Source organism: Amblyomma americanum, chromosome 1 (genome assembly GCF_052857255.1).
Source record: "Amblyomma americanum isolate KBUSLIRL-KWMA chromosome 1, ASM5285725v1, whole genome shotgun sequence".
Taxonomy (NCBI): Eukaryota; Metazoa; Arthropoda; class Arachnida; order Ixodida; family Ixodidae; genus Amblyomma; species Amblyomma americanum.
Genome location: NC_135497.1, coordinates 557,507,049 through 557,525,075, shown reverse-complemented (window position 1 = coordinate 557,525,075; position 18,027 = coordinate 557,507,049). Strand labels below are relative to the sequence as shown.

The 18,027-nt window shown below is 44.7% G+C and overlaps 2 long non-coding RNA genes across 3 annotated transcripts; both read left to right on the top strand.

Moving 5' to 3' along the window:
* Positions 1-602: 602 nt before the first annotated feature.
* On the top strand, positions 603-5,060 carry LOC144108438 (uncharacterized). The gene is made up of 3 exons (XR_013309484.1): positions 603-921; positions 1,329-1,399; positions 4,954-5,060. It is a non-coding gene; the product is annotated as an uncharacterized LOC144108438 (long non-coding RNA).
* Positions 5,061-5,188: 128 nt separating this feature from the next.
* On the top strand, positions 5,189-14,370 carry LOC144108428 (uncharacterized). Of its 2 annotated transcripts, XR_013309482.1 has the most exons (5): positions 5,189-5,370; positions 7,688-7,804; positions 8,088-8,202; positions 11,954-12,061; positions 13,913-14,370. It is a non-coding gene; the product is annotated as an uncharacterized LOC144108428 (long non-coding RNA). The 2 variants fall into 2 exon arrangements; XR_013309483.1 differs by lacking the exon at positions 8,088-8,202.
* Positions 14,371-18,027: the final 3,657 nt, after the last annotated feature.

Sequence of the window (18,027 nt, the reverse complement as noted above, 5' to 3'; positions counted from 1 at the left end):
CGAATACCATTCATGGCCACGTTCACATCCAACAAGCTTGTCACAAACATCACACAGGTGATGATGCAGCAGCAGTTCATCATTGCTGTTGGCCAGTGCTGAATTTTTTGGCGTGGTAAACGGAATCATCCACCGAAACGCACGTCGACTGTTACTCGCCAGATTCTTGCAGTCCCACGAGGGAGAGCAGCTTTTCCGTCGGCTTCAAGTCTCCTCTTTCGTGCAGGGCCACTGGCATTGTAACGCACATTCTGCATGATCGTTTTACTACGCACCGATGCCGCACGGGACAGCGAGCTGTTGTATGTACACTCCAATGGAGCGTTCCGGCCACACACATACACACACACATACTAAAGACACACAACGCGCAGGACGCACGCAGCGAACACGGAAGAACAAAAACCCATTCCATAGCGCCTGTTCATTCAACTCCACACTGCGCTAACTGCGCACATGTTTCCGACTGCGGGCTCGGCTAGCGCTTCGACTTCGCCATGGCTAGCCATGGCCAAGCTGCGCTGCCGCTGGTGGTAATAACGTTCATGCAACGCAAAGAAAAAGCAATATATCAAACGATTCAGGTTGTCAGCTAAAAAAGCTACCGTAAAATTAAATACATCTTATATGTTTTTGCCGTTGTGCGCCTTTGCGACATCAGCGACGTGAGCTTGAGCGCGAATACGCGAATGGCGCTATGAATTTCCCGTGTAGCTCCGTAAATTGCAAATGGCGTGGCTGCGGGCCGCTAACTTTTAGACATGCTTGCAGAGGTAGTCGGTGCGAACAGTTGGAAGTTCAATCGACTGGAATTGCTCAAGGAAAGTCAGCGGCATTGCATTTTTATTGTTTCTGTGCATTGCGAGTGACTTTGGCGGCAGCCACTCGGCAACGTCTCCGGTTTGGCGAACTTGTGAGAAGGTGAGCCTTTTGTTCTCAAATTTTGAAAGCGGTTTTTTGTTTGTATTGTAACCCTGCGTCTCGTCGCATGTTATGTTCACGATAACATCAGTACAACGTGCATGCGCTTTCTGTCTCTATTTAGAGTAATATTGGTCGATCAGCGTAAACTTTTGGATTCAATTAAGCACGAACTGTCCATGTTGGTACTGCGTGTCGAATGTGTTTTGAGATGATTCTGAGCGGGAGATGGTGTTCTGATAATTTGTGTACTACCAGATATAGTCTAGAGATTTGAAACCATTTATCACACTGAAACAAAGTTGGAAAACTGTTTTGTGTTCATGCATCTGCTGTCCTTTAACTTGACTTTTCGGCAATCATTCGCATGGCTCCTTTGGATCTGGAAAATTGACTACTGTTGCTAGGGGTGCCTGGTAGCAGAGCTCCTGGGGACGCCCAGTGGGTCATTTGTTTGTCCAAGTGCCCCGTACCACAGGTACCATTCCTGACATTTTTTCCCTGTCCGTTAACCTCATATTCCTTGCAAAGATTACAGTATGTAATCAGGTAGTAAAAAATTTGGTAACTTCTGCATATTTCAGAACAGTTCAGAGAAATGCACATGCAGCATCAGTATTCTCTCGGTAGAATTTCTGAGACCTGGATTCATTTCTTCTAGGACTGTGGCAAGCAGTAGGTCAACTGTACATAAATTTATTTTCCTCTGGTGCAAAGTAAAGAGTGCAAACGTCATAAGACAAGTCTCTAGTCTGTTTCATTCTCACTGGATTTGGCCAAAGCATAGTATGAAATGCTGTATGTTTTATGCCCTAGTTTCCTTTACTTTGAGCAGTAGATATTGACAGTGAATAGCAAGGCAACTCCACTCGCTGACGGTTTTGCCTTCGGCAGCAAAACAGGGAATACCTTACCCCATGTGTTATCTCGACAGACTCAAAACTGCGATGGACAGCTGCATCCACAGCTGCTATCACCTCCCAAGTGCATGCGCTCATAAGACACATAATAACTCTGGATTGCCATTAACATAGCCTTGCTCATTGCAGTTGCCGATAAACACCTCATAAGTGGTACTATTATGCACTCTTTTCTTTATCAGTATGTATGAGCTTCTGTTCTCGCACTTTCTAGAAATAATGCATGCAGTTTTGAAGTGCGAAAAGGGAATTTACGTGTAACTATATTGTCATGTCAGTATGTTACAGCCAAATTGTACATTGATGTCAGTGCTGGTGGTTTCTTTTCATTATTTTAGGAGAATGTTATATTTTTACCTATAGCAAATAATAGCCCTCACTAATTAGCTGATTTTGTCATGTCCAGTATTTTGATATGCTAAGCCACCAAAGCATGATTCAGAATGTTGTCAGAACTAAAGGCACTGAGTCTTTCGTGTCAGTAAAAAATGTGCTTTATACCCCTGTCACATGGCATTCCTCGAAGGCCTTTCCAGCAAAGGCACCATTTTTCACCAAAGGAGCGAAAGCTTAAAGGAGCAGCGATGCAGCTACACGGTGCAGCCCAAAGGTGAAAGTCGTTCAGGCTTAGCACCCGCTGCTATACTCGAGGTGGCTGAAGTGAGTGTTCTAAAATTAAAGTGGTGTATTCTGTTCATTCGTTGAGCTTTGACAATTTTTTTATTCTGATTGCTTCCTTAAAAGTACCGCAACAGCTACTCTCATCAGCAGGAGCAGGTTTTGTACGTGTATTGCCTTGGCCACCATGGGCGCTCGGTGTTGCCGCAACACTTTCACTGTCTTGAAATTTGAACATAAAACATAAACACCCGTACAAACACCAAAGCCAGACATACCTTTCGTATTTGAAAAAAATGTTTTCAAACATTATTAGCTTATCTATTTTTTTTATTGATTTTACTTTTTGACTTTGGATGGTACTGCGATCACAGCTTCTTGAATGCCGCGTCTTCGGGCTCCGAAGGTCTCGGTTGAGCGCCTTCGCCTCCAAGGCCCTTAGCGACAAAGGCGCAACATTTGTACCGGGTAGCTGCACTCCTTACGCCTTTGGATATGATTCTCAAAGGCCTTTGCGGTGCCCGTGTGACAGGGGTATTAGTGTGGTATGGCTGCTTGAACACCTGTCCCTGGTATCTCACAAACTGAATAAGGAAGGGAAAAGCCTCAGGGTGCTTGCCGACGTTTCGACAAGAGGACTTGTCTTTGTCTGGCAAAGTGTTCATCATTGGTGGGGTTTAAATAAGGTTTTCACGTCGAGGCGAAAGGCCTGTTGTGTGGGACGAGGGTGCGATATGGGAAGGGCGTTACAATGGGGAGCGTGAACCATGACCAAGCATGATAGCTGCTAAAGAAGGTTAACCGGTTGACCTGCAAAACTGTGAAAACAAAGCCCAATTCAGTAGAAACGAATCTCGGGGTATGGAGTGTGGATAGTGGGCTTGAATGGCTTTATGTCCAGCCGCAACAGGTGGCTTGGTATGGCTGGCTGCCTTTTCCTGAAAAACTAGGATAAAGGAATTAAGCAGCATGGCAGAATAAAATACCAGGGGGGGGGGGGCAAAATAATTTGAAGGAAAAAGAGAAAATGAGGGCAGGTTCGGAGAAAAGGCAAAAAGAAGGGGGAGGGGGGGGAGTATGGCGGCCAAGGTTCCGAGAAGTGATGTCAGGAGGGTCAGGGCGTAAGGTTAAAGTATAACGATGAATTAAAGAATGCAGGAAAGGAGGGGGAAATTATGGGTTGGGAAACCTCTGACCATGTGCAAGGCCTTTTCAAATAATTATGCCAATTCCGGAATGTACAGAGCTGGCCACATTTAGTGCAAACATGTGAGCGCATGGCCGCACTCTTTAGAGGTACACTGTGTGCGGCGCAGCCACTCATCGCTGCAAAATGGCGCAAGAGGAGATGCACCTGGATGTGGTGCTTCGTGTCATGTTACACTTCGATGTGTGGCAATGTCAGACACAGTGGCCCAAAGAGCACAGCCATGTGCTCGCGTGTTCGCACTAAGAGTGGACAACCCTGTACTTGATTCTAAGTTTCCTCTGTATATGTTGACCCCAGACGAAAACAAGTTGTCTTGTCGAAACGGCAAGCACCCTGAGATTTTTCCTTCCCTTGTTCACTTTTTGAGTGTCAAGAAACCATCTGCCTACTCTCTCTGTACCATGCACTCCACATTTTGTACGGTTATCTTTGTATGTATACACCAGTGATAAATCATGAAGGAAATCAAGGGATTTGTATTTGTATTGCTTAACACTTACTTTAAAGCTATATCATGAGGGTATAGTTGAAAATGTGCTACGGGGGCTTGGTTGTGTGTCGTGACTGGTTTCTCTTTATCACGGCTACTTGACAGCCACCATGAAACGCAGGCTTTTGAAAAGTCGTTCCTCAAATAAAAGAGCGTTTCCACTGTTACAATGAAAATGTTATTTGCTAAAAACGTCAATCATTGCAGTTCAGGGATTGATATTTTTCAAATAACTAACCTGAAGTTCAAAACCTGCAGAAGGAACTATGTAACTTCTTTCCTGCCTTAAAAACCCAGTACTTATTTGCCAGTTTCAGCAAGCAGAGGTCTGTTTCACGGCACATACTTTCCACTACCTTGCATGAAAATTGTGCAGTACAGGCCCACCATAAAACTAGGGGCATAGTATACTGCTTGTATGCAACTACTTTGGCGTTAGAGCATGCATAGCATGGTCTTAAAGTTATTCTTTTCATTTGCAACTGGTTCATAAAAGGCCTATTCTGGCAAAAGGCATTTAGCAAAATTATCTTCCTCTGAATGCTTCTAAGGATAACTTTAGTTCATTCAGGAAAATATATATTGACAATATCTCTTAAAGGCATGATTGTCCATATTAGCTCTTGTTACCTCACAGTATTTAGTTTTGTGCCTCCAGCATCACTGACTTGCATCATATGTTAAATAGAGTAGTAAAAAACTCGCTGTTAGTTTAAACCACAACTCATGATGGGGCTGTGCACTTTTTGTTGTGTTACATGAAATATACTTATGTATGAAACAATTTCTTTCAGCTGCACCTCACATGATTCAAATTCCACCAGAAGAAAGGCTGCAACAGAACATTGCTCACTAACTGTTGCTTTCCCAGCACATAACATGCCATAACAGCACATAGCAGGTAAGATGTGAACAAAAACAGTGCATGTATATGTTACACACATGCATTTTGTGTACTACCAACACTATGATATGATTAACTATGTCATGTAAGAGAGAGCACACAAATCATTTTTTGTATATATTGCAGCATGGTTATTTCAGGTTTTAAACTGGCCATTGAAACGACCCATTGTATCACCGCTGGTTACCCGGTGGCACTGGGGATCGAACTCCGCACCTCCTGCTTGCGAGGCAGATGCTCGGACCACTAGGCCACTCCTGCGGTTCCCCCACTGATGTTGCTTACACCAGGTGCTGTTAAAGCCCCGGTATGTATGTTAAATGCATTTTAGAAAACCATTCACTTCCAAAGTACCATTTCATCTTTATAGCAAAACCACAGTTCGCCTAGCTAGACAAACCCGCTGCATACAAGCCAGCAGAAGGGTTGCACGTACATGCTTCATTAGGAAAACAAAAATCAAGCAGAGCCTGCCCTTCATGGTGCATTATACCCTGATTTTGAGCAATGATCAAGATAGGCAGATGGTCATTTCATTGAACACTTGCATGATACATTTGTAGAATTGAAAAGACAAGTATTATTGCAAAATCTTCAAACAGTGTTTATTCTCAGAGAAAACATATCATGAAAAAAGTGTTGGATTAGTTATGGTGCACCTTGTATGGGGAAAGGGGCTCCCACTTTGTGAAAGGCTTAATTTTGGAATAACGACAGCGTTTAGACTAGTTGGGTTACCATGTTTAGATAGTGGATGTGCTCAAAAAGACACTGGAAGTAAGTGCACTGTGTGGAAATCTCTTTCTGTATCCTTGTCTTTTTGAGTGCTTTCACGATCTAAACTTAATTTTGCAAGAGAGCAAGGAAAACAAATATTTAAATTCTGATAATTAAGGATAAAAGATCATGTTTCATTGTGTTGCTTAAAGTGTACATTGTATCGCTATTGCTGTATTGCAGCACTTCTGTCGTGGCCTTGCATTGCAGCCTCTTGACTTTTGTTTATATAATAGGCAGTCCTTTTTTTCATTCGATTGCAACACTTTAGGAGTTACTACAGAGTTGCGTGGTAGCGAACTCTCAGATTAACGGTTTGCATTATTACGCCAGCATAACTTGCTAAGTGTTTCACTGCAGTCTTGTTACTAGAACAGCCTCTTGAAAGTATTCAGCCTGGTGGTCATTGAGGGTTACTGTTCACATATCAAAATGCCGGATCAGCTGTATACTCTTTACAGCTACCAGAACTATGGTACATTTCATGACATGCTGGCTGAAGAGTGCTGGAGCATCAGACTGGGGATTTGGATGAAACATTTTTCAAATGTGTGCTCGGTATCACGCTGTTTTGTTCCAGTTGTGGAGAGGTTTTCTTTTCATATTTGTTCTGTCAAACATTTAAATTTTGGGCAATATGTTGTTGCCTTTATCTTGTGTTCTCTTTGTTGTTGAGGTTTAGTATTTTTGGCACAAGCACTCCACTCTATTACTTTTAAGTATAATTTAAAATTTGTAGGGCACGTCATGAAGAATAAAACTTCTACTTGAATAATCTGCATGAGTTTATGTGCTCATTGTTGATATAAAAACTTAGTTGAGACAGCTTGTATTTTAGCTCTGGCTAGAATTTTTAGGAGAGCCTCAGTAACATAATCACATGACCAACACAAACTCGGTATTATTGTTTGTGCAATGAAAAACAGTTTTAAAATAGTTATTAACAGCTGTCAGTGTAGGACTGGCCGAAAATGTTTTGTGCTCTATGTGGCTCTTCTCTGAGGCAGGATTAATTCATCTGCACCTGCAGCTTGATACCGCCAAGATGCCAATTCTTGGGTGAACTTATTTTTTTTCACTGAGCAAACTTGCATCATCTTGAAGCATGGAACTTGAGCTGATTCTTAACAGCTCTAGTGTAGCGAATTTCATTATCCTCATTGCTTAGTTTACATTCACCTCAGGACAATGGCCTTTTCCAGTTTAATTATCTGTGTCTTGCACCAGCTACATGCCACACTATCAGAAGTCACCTAATCTTATCTAGTGAGCTTATAATCAGCTATCTCCTGCTATATTTTCCTTAGGGTGAAATTCATTTTGTTGGGATACAATGCACAAGCTGTTTCCTGGCGTGGTGCTCAGCTTATCTGGAATGAAATGCTTGGGAAATGGGTCTCTGATTTCACCTTGAGTAGATGAAATTAACTTGTGCTAAGGCACTCTTTGGCCACAGATGCCCTTGTGCCATTAAAATTCATCAAATTCATTCTGTTGCCCTAAGATACCATTGGTGATTCATTCTCTGCATTGTATGCCCTGGCCAGATCCATTTTCTTCTTTTAATTTCTGCCAGAATATTAACAACTTCCTTGTTCATCCCTGTTATGGTTTCACTCGGTCAGTTGTTCTATTAATAATTATAATCACTTTATTGAAAACATATTTTGGGCTAAATGGCATCAAGTTTGCCACTCTGCACAATGATATATATGTTTGGTCTTGTATGTCTTTACTTGTGTGGTAATGTTTATTTTGTGCTCACTGTCTAAACAACCTTATTTGCCTATGATATCCTAAGCCCTTCTATACCTATTTTCCTTCCCCCTGGCTCTTTCTCTTTTCAGTCATTCCTCCTCTTTCCTTTACACCGGCCATTGGTCACAAGGCTGCTGTGGGAACGACAGTCAGCACTGGGCCCTTTTTAGTTCATGGAACCTGCACTGCTACTATTAACACTAATAGTACGTTATCAGTATTTTTGTGATAGTGCATTTATTGTTATTTATGAAGTAGTTGGCTAAGGCAACAGTAGCAGTGTTGGATATTGCAATATATTATGCATATATCTCACTTGCAATATATCAGTATGTTCACTATTACACTACCCTCTATTTCTTTCAGTTCAGTTATTTGGCTATAGATATATTGTGCTGCTTTCCTAGTTTAGTCCACTCAAACTAAAACTTTGCTCTTTGTGTCACAGGTAGAATGTACAATGATTGCTGCTCTGTGTCTTGTAAGCAGGAGGCAGTGTTCAATGGAGCCATGAACTTTCCTTGGAATTGAAAAGCCTCTGCCATATTATGCGCTGAACCACGAGTGTGAAGAGGAAAATGTCATGCCTTGGATTTCTGCAGAGGTGAGCCATTGCGGTGAACCCACCAGCGCGAAAGACGGATGAGAAAGGAGACAAGACAGGTGCTGACTCGCGACTAAAGTTTATTGGCGTGAACAGGGAATATATAAAAAGCCAAGCAATACCATAAACCATGTAGTTACAGATAAGCATGCAGGACAACATGAGTCAAAAATCGCCCTCAACATTTCCCTGATCGAGGTAGTCCAACTCATTGTGTGTTAACACGATAGACAAAACACACATTCTTCACGGAGTCATAAGATGTGTCTAGCCTCGATAATCTCTCATTTAATCTCTCTGAATTTACTGCCAAAATGCGTGTTGCCAAAAGGAAAGGGTAGCAGACTTCACATCCCGTGCAGTGTACAGCAGAGTTACCTCAACCACCTAGCCAAGCCCCTACCCTCTTGTGTTCCTGTAGTCTTACATTCATACACCTTCCAGTTGCACCTACGTAAACCAGACTACAAGATAATAATATTTGATACCACATTCATTTTACAAGGTACATATACATTTCACTCTACACGTGTACTTTTCTCGAGCCACATTCACAGAATTATTCTTAAAATTTTACATGCTTTAGACAATGTATTAGGGGCCGAGAAAGCCACTTTTACATCATACCTTCTGGTCACATTTTTCAAATTGTGCGACAATTTATGTACATACGGTAACACAACTGGTCTTTTGGCATCTCGCTGGCTGGCCCCAGCCTGATTGTGCTGGTCACCGCAAAACTGTCTCAGCTTCTTTAACAATTTATCATATGCTCTTGCAGTAACAAGGTTTGGAAATCCTGCGTTCGTTAACCTTAAAATCTGCTCTTGGAAACTAGTCGTCATGCTGTGAAAGCATAATTTCATCAATTCTGAGCCCGCGTTAGAAAGTGCAGTGCTATCTTTCACTAGCTTGGAATGGTCGACATGTAGCCAGGTAGCAGCTTAACACTCGCCAGCACACATGAAGTGTTCTGAACATCAAGGTAAGGTCCAGAAACCACAGCTCTTTTTCTTGGGACATTTGCTCCAAGGTAAACCTGAGATAAAGGCCTTGCTCCTTAAACAACTTGAGAAGATGTACAGGTCCCGAACTATCACAACCTTTATAAAAGACCAGAAAATCATCGACATAGCAAAAGATTTTCCCCCCAGCCCATGCACATTCTGGACAATTATTTTATCCACCCTACTCAAGAAAATATTGCTTAGCACAAGGTCAAACTTTGAACCACTAAATATTCGAGACTTTAGAACACATACCGCACTGCGCTACTCTACAAACATGCTCTTCAAATAAATGCTATTCAATAACATGCTCTTCAGATAAGTTTAATTAAAGGATTCATGCAAAATTATCTCTGGTTATTTGCAAAAGCATCTGTCTACTTCGCATCTTGAAGATCCATTTCTTGTACTCAGTTCGCAGTGTGGTTGAGTATCTTAAGAATGACAATCCAGTGGATTGTCATGTGATTAGTGTCGATGTAGAACTATTTTATTCTATCCCGTCTGAAGATCTTGTGAAAAGCTTATGAATGTGTATATCGGAGCACAACGATGAGCTCGTGTTTAGGAACGGGTGTGTAACATAGGTCTTTTTTGGCACTTGCCTCCTTTTATTTGAAGTGAAGAGCATGTTTGTGGAGTATGGCAGTGCGGCATATGTTCAAAAGTCTGCTAAATGTATCGATTCGAAGGCTGCCCCTGTGCTAAGCAATATTCTCTTAAGCAGGGTGGAAGGAATGATTGCCAAGAAATTGCATGGGCTGGGGGAAATCTTTCGCTACGTCTATGATTGTCTGGTCTTTTACAAAGGTTGTGATAGTGTGGGACCTGTACATATTGTGAACTTGTTTAAGGAGCAAGGCCTTTGTCTTAAGTTTACCTTGGAGAAAATGTCCCAACAAAAAGAGCTGCGGTTTCTGAACCTTACCTTGATGTTCTGCACACGCCATGTGTGCTAGCGATATTTACCCAGGAGTGTTAAGCAGCTACTTGACTGTTGGTCAAACGATTTTAAGCTAGTGAAAGATAGCATTGCGTCGTCAAGTCTAGGCTCGGTATTGGTGAAGCCATGCTTTTACAGCGTGACAACTGGTTTCCAAGAGAAGATTTTAAGGCTAATGAAAGCATGATTTCCCAACCATGCTATTGCAGAAGCGTGCGATAAATTGTTAAAGCTGAGCATATAAGATTGGGCAAGTTGGTCTGACATGCTAAAGATAAGAATGGCGCAGCATCAAGTAACGAGGACAACAGGAGAGCACACCCACGCACAAGTGCCATCCTTGGAGCGGATGCAGAATCTAAGAGCGTGTACTTGACATTCAGCGTTGGCAGCCAAGGATCGGGCTCGTTCAATCTTTAGCGTTCAAATCCGTGTTTCCTCGTTTCCTTGACTGTCAACGCTGAATGTCAAGCACGCACTCTTGGATTTTGTATCTGCTCCAGGGTTGGCACTTGTGCGTGGGTGTGCTGTCCTGCTTTCCTCGTTACTTGATGCTGTGCCATTCTTCCCTTTAGCATGTTAAAAGCTGAAACCCCTTCGCAGGGACTGGCATGATCAGGCTGGGGCCAGCCAGTGAGATGCCAAAAGACTGACTGTGTTACTGTACATACATAGATTGTTGCAAAATTTGAAAACTGTGGCCAGAAGGTATGACGTAAAAATGGCGTGTTCGGCCCCTAATAAGTTGTCTACAATCTGTAAAATTGTTAATAATTTTGTGAATTTCGTTAGGGAAAAGCACATGTGTCGAGTGAAACGTGGCAACATATATGTGCCTTGCAACCATTGCATGCATTGCATACCATTATCATGTGGTTGGGTTTATGTTGGTGAAACTGGAATGTGTATCAATGTAAGACTACAGGAGCATGAGAGGTATTTGGATATTGGTAGGGGTTGTAACTTATCTGCATATTACAAGAGATGTGAAGGCTGCTAGCCATTCCTTTCGGCAACACGCATTTTGGCACTACGTTCACAGCAGATTAATTAACCAGAAAATTATCGAGGCTAGACACATCTTATGACTCGGTGACGAATGTGTGAGTGTGCTGCCCATAGTGTTAACATGCAGCGGGTTGGACTGTCTAGATGAGAGGAATGTTAAGGGCAATCTTTTACTTATGTTGTGATGTAGCTTATGTGTAATTGTGTAGTTTGTGGCGTGTGGCTTTTTTGTATACTCTCTGTTCACTTCAATAAACTTCAGTTGCGAGTCAGTGCTTGTTTTGTTTCTTTTCTCGTCCCTGTCTCGTGCTGATAGATTCAAGTACTTGTAGAGTAGATTCACTGAATTGTGTACTAGCAGAGGCTTGTGAAAAAACGAGAGGAATTTTCTTTCCTTTATGCGGAATGGAAGGTTGAAATTTTTTTACTTAAATGTTTGCAGCATTAAATTCTATTCGGAAAGGTAAAACCCACATTATTGTACATTTTGTGTGCAATGGTGCCGGGTGGCTGCATGCAACTGAAAACATTCGTCCAGGTTATCTAGCTAGCGTCCTTCTTCCTTGTGCCACATTTTCTGAAATAATATTTTGTCAGATTTATTTCAATCAGAATTTCTAAGAACAAATTGGTGATCACATAATGGTGATCACATAATTTGGTGATCACATATGACATAATTCAAAGCGTGTTCATTGGTATTTTTTAGTCTGGGGCAGTACAATGAGAAGTACATAGTATATAGTAAAATTAAATATGACCAGTCTAACATAAACAAAACTTTTTTTTTAAGGAAAATTTTGCTACCGAAGTGCTGGAGTGACATGGCATTATGAAGACGTGGACAGTGTGCTGTATTCATGATGGCACGAGAACTTGTGTACAGTGCTTCAGGTAACTGGTGGGTACCTTGGTGCTGTGCTTCTGCTAATGTAGCCAAATTATGTTTTTAATCTAAGAGTGTATCTGAAAACTTAAGCAAAAATTGAGTAGTATTTAGATATTCTTGCACCAGATACCACTGTGAGAATTAGTTATTAATGATGTGTCTCACATGTACCCTTGTCTGCTGAATATAGTAAGCATGGCTTTCGAGCTGAGTGCCTCCGACGTATGAAAAAAAAATGGCCACTGGGCTGCTCCACGACGCGTGGAGCAGCCCAGTGTAGCACATTCAGGCTTCATGTAGTGGAGAATGAAGGCAGTAAATAATTTAAGAGTAGAAAACACAGCACAAACCACAGGACCAGGAAACTGACAGAACACACCGACCCTGATGACACTCTTTGCATGAAGGGTGTTATAAAGTTGCCTGTCATGTAGTGCAAGATGGAGGTCGCACAGGACGGGTGTTAAATATGAGTTGATGCAGACACCTGTCATTACATAGTACTCACAGTAGAACTCGAGCAAGAAGCAAAGGTAACAGCTGAGCATGGCCACTCTTGTGCTTTCTTCCGCAAGCAATCTGGAATTGCACTTAGAAATCTTTTATGCTTTCTCTTGACATATACATCATTGCTGCATGTGGCGAGGAAAAGTACATACCCTTGATGTCAAGTGACAGTGAACTCACAGGGCTGGTAAAAGCTCACTGAGGTGTTGTGATATATCTACAGGGCACCTCATGAGAACAGAGCCCTTGAAGGAATTCTCTCAAAGTTTGTTGCCACATGGACCTCTTCGTAATCAATGACTCTAAAAGGCAAGCCTTCCTTTAGTGTCACAAAAAAGGCCTAGGACATGGGTCTTTTTGCTTCTCCATTAGTGCCAAAATGTTTGCTAGCGAGATCTTTCGCAGATATATAATTATTTCACAAAATGCCAAGAAGGAGACTGAAGCTGCACCAAGCAGTACCAGTAAAAAACTTATCACAGCTGTTCAAAAAGCAGAAAGACTCATGCCTTCATCCTTCTTTTGCATCAGACACATGAGGACACTTCGTCTTTCTGGGTCATCATTTTGAAAAGGTTCACATGGCAACGGCCTTTGGTTAAATTTCTGCCAAGAGCCCTTTTTTGAAACTTGAGCATCCGTTCCTTGTGAGGCACACTGCAGAGATATTGGAATGCCTTAGTGAGCTGCTTCCGGTACGTGTGACTGCATTTTCACTGACATCAGATATTAGTACATTTTCTTGCACATGCTGAGATAATGGAAGCTATGAGTGAAAACATGCGGTTTTGGGGAAGTGTGCTTCCTGGGGCCGTATTCTAAGTTTGTGTCATAATAAAAAGCGTCATAATCTGCCGCAACGGGCATGCCCGGGAACTGGATATAAACTGAGTGCGGGACTTTCGCTTCGTCTTGTCTTGCCTATAACAAATTGGATGGACGATAAATTCGGCAAGCGTCTCCCACCTTTTTCATATGTTACCAATGTTCCTTGCTCGCTAAGTTGTGCATTTAGTACTATGTACAGAAAGGCACCTGCATTGAATTGCATCTGGCCCCCATCCTGAGCTACTTTCTAATTGCACAAAATGATAAGCAACTGTAGACTTTCATGTGCACAGTGCCGCCCGGGAAAGCGCATTTTGTCTGCTTCTTTCTGGACCTGTGGCTTTTACTGTTTACTGTTATGAGAAATGAATTTTGGGCAATAAATTATAACGGGTTGGTTCTCGGTGAATGGCTTTTGAAAGCTTCTACGAAAGCCGATTGTTCAATAGCGGATGGTTGAAATGTATTTGTGAAATTTATATTTGGTGTTGTGTGACCACTAAATGAGGATTTTTTTATGCTTTTCAGATGGATCCGACAGCAATGTGCAGGTGTACAATGTGTGTAGTTTGCCATGAAAATAAAACGTATGTACTTGTACTCACCCAAACACTTACCACTCTTTCATTCTAAGCTGCATTCTTTGTACGTATGCACTACATAATATGCGTAAAGGAAAGCCTTGTACATAATACTTATTTCTTCAGCACCTGGACGGCTATATCTGCAGTGAACATTGCGGGCAGAAGCTATACGAAGACGCATGTTCATGTACTACAGAAAGTACATAATTACAATACAGATAATTTCCGCTCTAGATGAAATGACTTCCGAGTGAACGGAGGACGTATGCATACACATTGCGGAAACTTCAATAAGAACAAAACATAAGCATTCGTTGTGAAGAAACGATTTCGGTCTCGTGCATAGCATGGCGTAACTTTCCGTTACCAAGAATGTGACAGTCGTCATACGGAGTCTCTGTTTCTGACATTTAGTCCGTCCCTCATGTTGCGGAAAGCCCTCCGGCAACGCATTACCAGCGGGTTTCTCTGTACTGCGGAGCATTTTTTTTTACAGTGTAGCCAGCATAACGAATGATGGTCACTGACAGCTCGAAACGGGCGACCATAGAGATATGGTCGGAACTTGCTAATCGCCCACACTACCGCAAGGTATTCCTTCTCTGTGGTAGAGTAGTTTGCCTCTGCTTTCGAGAGGGAGCGGCTGGCGTACGCTATGACTTTCTCGTTGCCATCCTGCCACTGAACGAGAATAGCGCCGACACCAACATTGCTGGCGTCAGTATGAATTTCAGTGGCAGCTCGTTCATCAAAATGGGCGAGTATTGGGACAGTTTGTAGGCGGCTGCGTAGCTCGTTGAAGGCAGATTCCTGATCATCATGTAACGCAAAAGATACATTGTCTCTAGTAAGCATTGTAAGGGGCTCGGCAATTGTGGAAAAGTTTTCAACGAAACGTCTGTAATAGGCACAGAGGCCCAGAAACCTACGAACGGACTTTTTGTCGGTTGGGCGCGGGAACTGTGCCACAGCGGCAGTCTTCTCCGGGTCAGGACGGACTCCGTCAGCGCTTATCACGTGACCAAGAAAACTGAGCTCTTCGAAACCAAAGTGACACTTTTGTGGCTTTATCGTCAACTGTGCCGAACGGAGCGCCTGTAACACCATTCGCAGCCGGTTGAGGTGTTCCTCGAAGCTAGGAGCAAAAATGATAACATCATCAAGGTACACTAGGCATGTCTGAAGAACGGTGTCCATCATGCGTTGGAAGGTTGCTGGCGCAGAACAGAGTCCAAAGGGTAGCACTTTGAATTCATAAAGGCCGTCAGGTGTCACGAACGCTGTCTTCTCTCTGTCCCTTTCGTCCACTTCGATCTGCCAGTAGCCATTCTTAAGGTCGAGTGAAGAAAAATATTTAGCGTCACGCAGTCGATCCAAGGCGTCGTCGATACGTGGAAGGGGGTAAACGTCACGTTTCGTGACACGATTCAACTTCCGATAATCGACGCAGAATCGCAAGGTGTTATCTTTTTTCTTCACCAATACCACAGGCGAAGCCCAGGGGCTCGTGGACGGCTGGACTACGTCGTCTGCAAGCATTTCTTGCACTTGGGATCGCATAGCCTCCCGTTCCACCGGCGACACTCTGTACGGGTGTTGGGATATGGGGCTAGTCTCCTCGTTGACGATGATGCGGTGTTTGGCTACCGGGGTGCGCCCTACCTTTGATGTCGTGGCGAAGCACTCTTCGAAATCGTGAAGGAGCTCTAACAAGCGCTGCTTCTGACCCACCGACAAGCCGGGATTAATGTCCACGGTAGACAGAACGGTTGCTGCATCGCGTCCGTCCGGCGACGGTAGCTCCAGAGCACATATTTCTGCGGGCTCAACGAAGTCGGTAACGTATGCGACGGCCGTTCCTTTCGCAATAGGCTGGAACTCTGTTCCCGTAAGCGAACAAGCCCTCTTGCAGCGCAGATTCCTTTCTCGAGTAGAAGGCTGACGTTTCTCTCTGCCATAACGTCACGATCACCGGGCGAGTCACTTTGCACGGGGACCATCATGCTGCACCGCGGAGGCACCGTCACGTTATCAGCAGCAATACGCAGGGCGGGTATCCTGGAGTCGTCTGGGTCGGCTATTTCAATTGCTTGCGTCGGCGAAAACGTCACGCGCGGCTCTTGTAAATTGATAACGGCGCCGTTAGCTTGTAAAAAGTCCAGGCCGAGAATGACATCGCGCGAACAGTGAGGTAGGACAACAAAGTCACAAACGTAAATAAATCCGTCGATTGTAACTCTCCCCGTACACCGGCCAACAGGGGTAATTAGGTGCCCACCAGCTGTGCGAATCTGAGGCCCAGTCCACGCGGTTAAAACTTTCCTCAGTTCTTTTGCTAGCTCGTTGCTCATAACCGAATAGTCCGCTCCCGTATCAACCAATGCCGTAACCGCTAAATCGTCGATATCGACCGGTAAGTTCGAAGCTGCACATCCTTTGTGATCGTCACGTGTCCTCGTTTGATAGCCGTCGTCTGGTCGGGAACGCGATGGAGGATGTTCGGCTGTTCGCTCGTCAGCGGCCTTACCTCCGCAGGCCGCTGGGTCTAGTTTCCCCGGCGAGGACTCGGTGAGCGGCTGAAACGGCTTGTCGAAGGACGGGGACTCGGCGAACGATAGCGGGTAGAGGTTGGTTGGCGGTAGTCAGGGCGAGAGAAATCAGTGTGAGTGTGATCCCGGCGCGTTGACAGGTGCTCCTCAATTTCGCGGGACCGTTCGCCATTGGGCGGACAGGGGACTCGCGGATGAAATCCGCGAATTCCAGCTCGACGATAAGGGCACCACCGCAAGATATGGCCAGCCTCACCGCAGGGGTAGCAAAGGGGCCGCTGGTCAGGTGCCCGCCACACGTCCGTCTTCCGCAGTCTGGCCTCGGGCAACACAGGGACAGGCGGGGGCCGCGGCTGGAAAGCAGATGCAGATGGGCTGGTGCTCCAAGGGGCGAGGTCGCAGTTCTGTCGGAGTACCGACGCGTACGTCTGGCGCGGGGGCGTCGGTGTAAGGGCAGCAGGGGCAACAGGTTCAGGAACCACCTGCTGCACTTCCTCTCGGATAATTTGTGCTAACGATGGACACTGCGGCTGCGACTGGGCAGAGAGGCGCATTTTGTGCCGCTCTTCTTTGACGATAGATCGAACCAGCTCCCGAAGGGTGTCAGCGGAGTCTCTGGAGGCTGGCGCAAAGTCGGCAGTTGATACGGTGTTCACGGCGCGATTGTAATAGCGGGCGCGTTGTTGCAGGGTCTTTTCGACGGTAGTGGCCTCCGATAGAAACTCCGAAGTGGTGTTAGGTGGGTTTCGCACAAGCCCAGCAAACAGTTCTTCTTTTATCCCGCGCATCAGGTGGCGCACTTTCTTGTCCTCGGCCATGTTTGGATCCGCCCTTCTGAACAGTCGTGTCATGTCCTCATAATACATTGCGACGCTCTATTGGGTCGCTGGTTCCTTGACTGCAGCGCCGACTCAGCTCGTTCCCGACGGTCGGTGTTGACGTAGGTCGCCAGCAACTGGCTACGGAACCGTTCCCAAGAAGGACACGTTGTCTCGTGGTTCTCGTACTACGTCCGCGCCGAGTCGTCAAGAGCGAAGTAAACATTGTGCAGCTTCCGCTCCGCATCCCAGCCGTTGTACCTGGCAACGCGCTCGAACTGGTCAAGCCAGTCCTCCGCGTCCTCAAACACTTCGCCATGGAAGGTCGGCGGCGTTCGCGGCTGGAGGACCAGGAAATGAGCAGCTGAGTTCCCGTTGTCAGCCATAGCTGCCGCATCTCCGTTGCTAGCCATAGGTGCCGCGTCAGTCCTGCGCGTCGCAGCTGGAGCCCTGGTCCTAGGGGATAAGGGACCGTACTCTGGTGACTGACCTTGGATTCGGCGGCTCGTACTGCGATGAATCGGAGTCAAATCCGTGTTCATAGAGAGCCTTCGGGGCACGTAGATGTTGGAAAGCACCCAGAACCTCCACCAAAAATGTAACGAAGACAGGACCGGCACAGATCACAGTCTCAGCGAAGTCCAGCGCACAGCAGGGAACTCACAAGATGGCTGTCCGAACCACACACACAC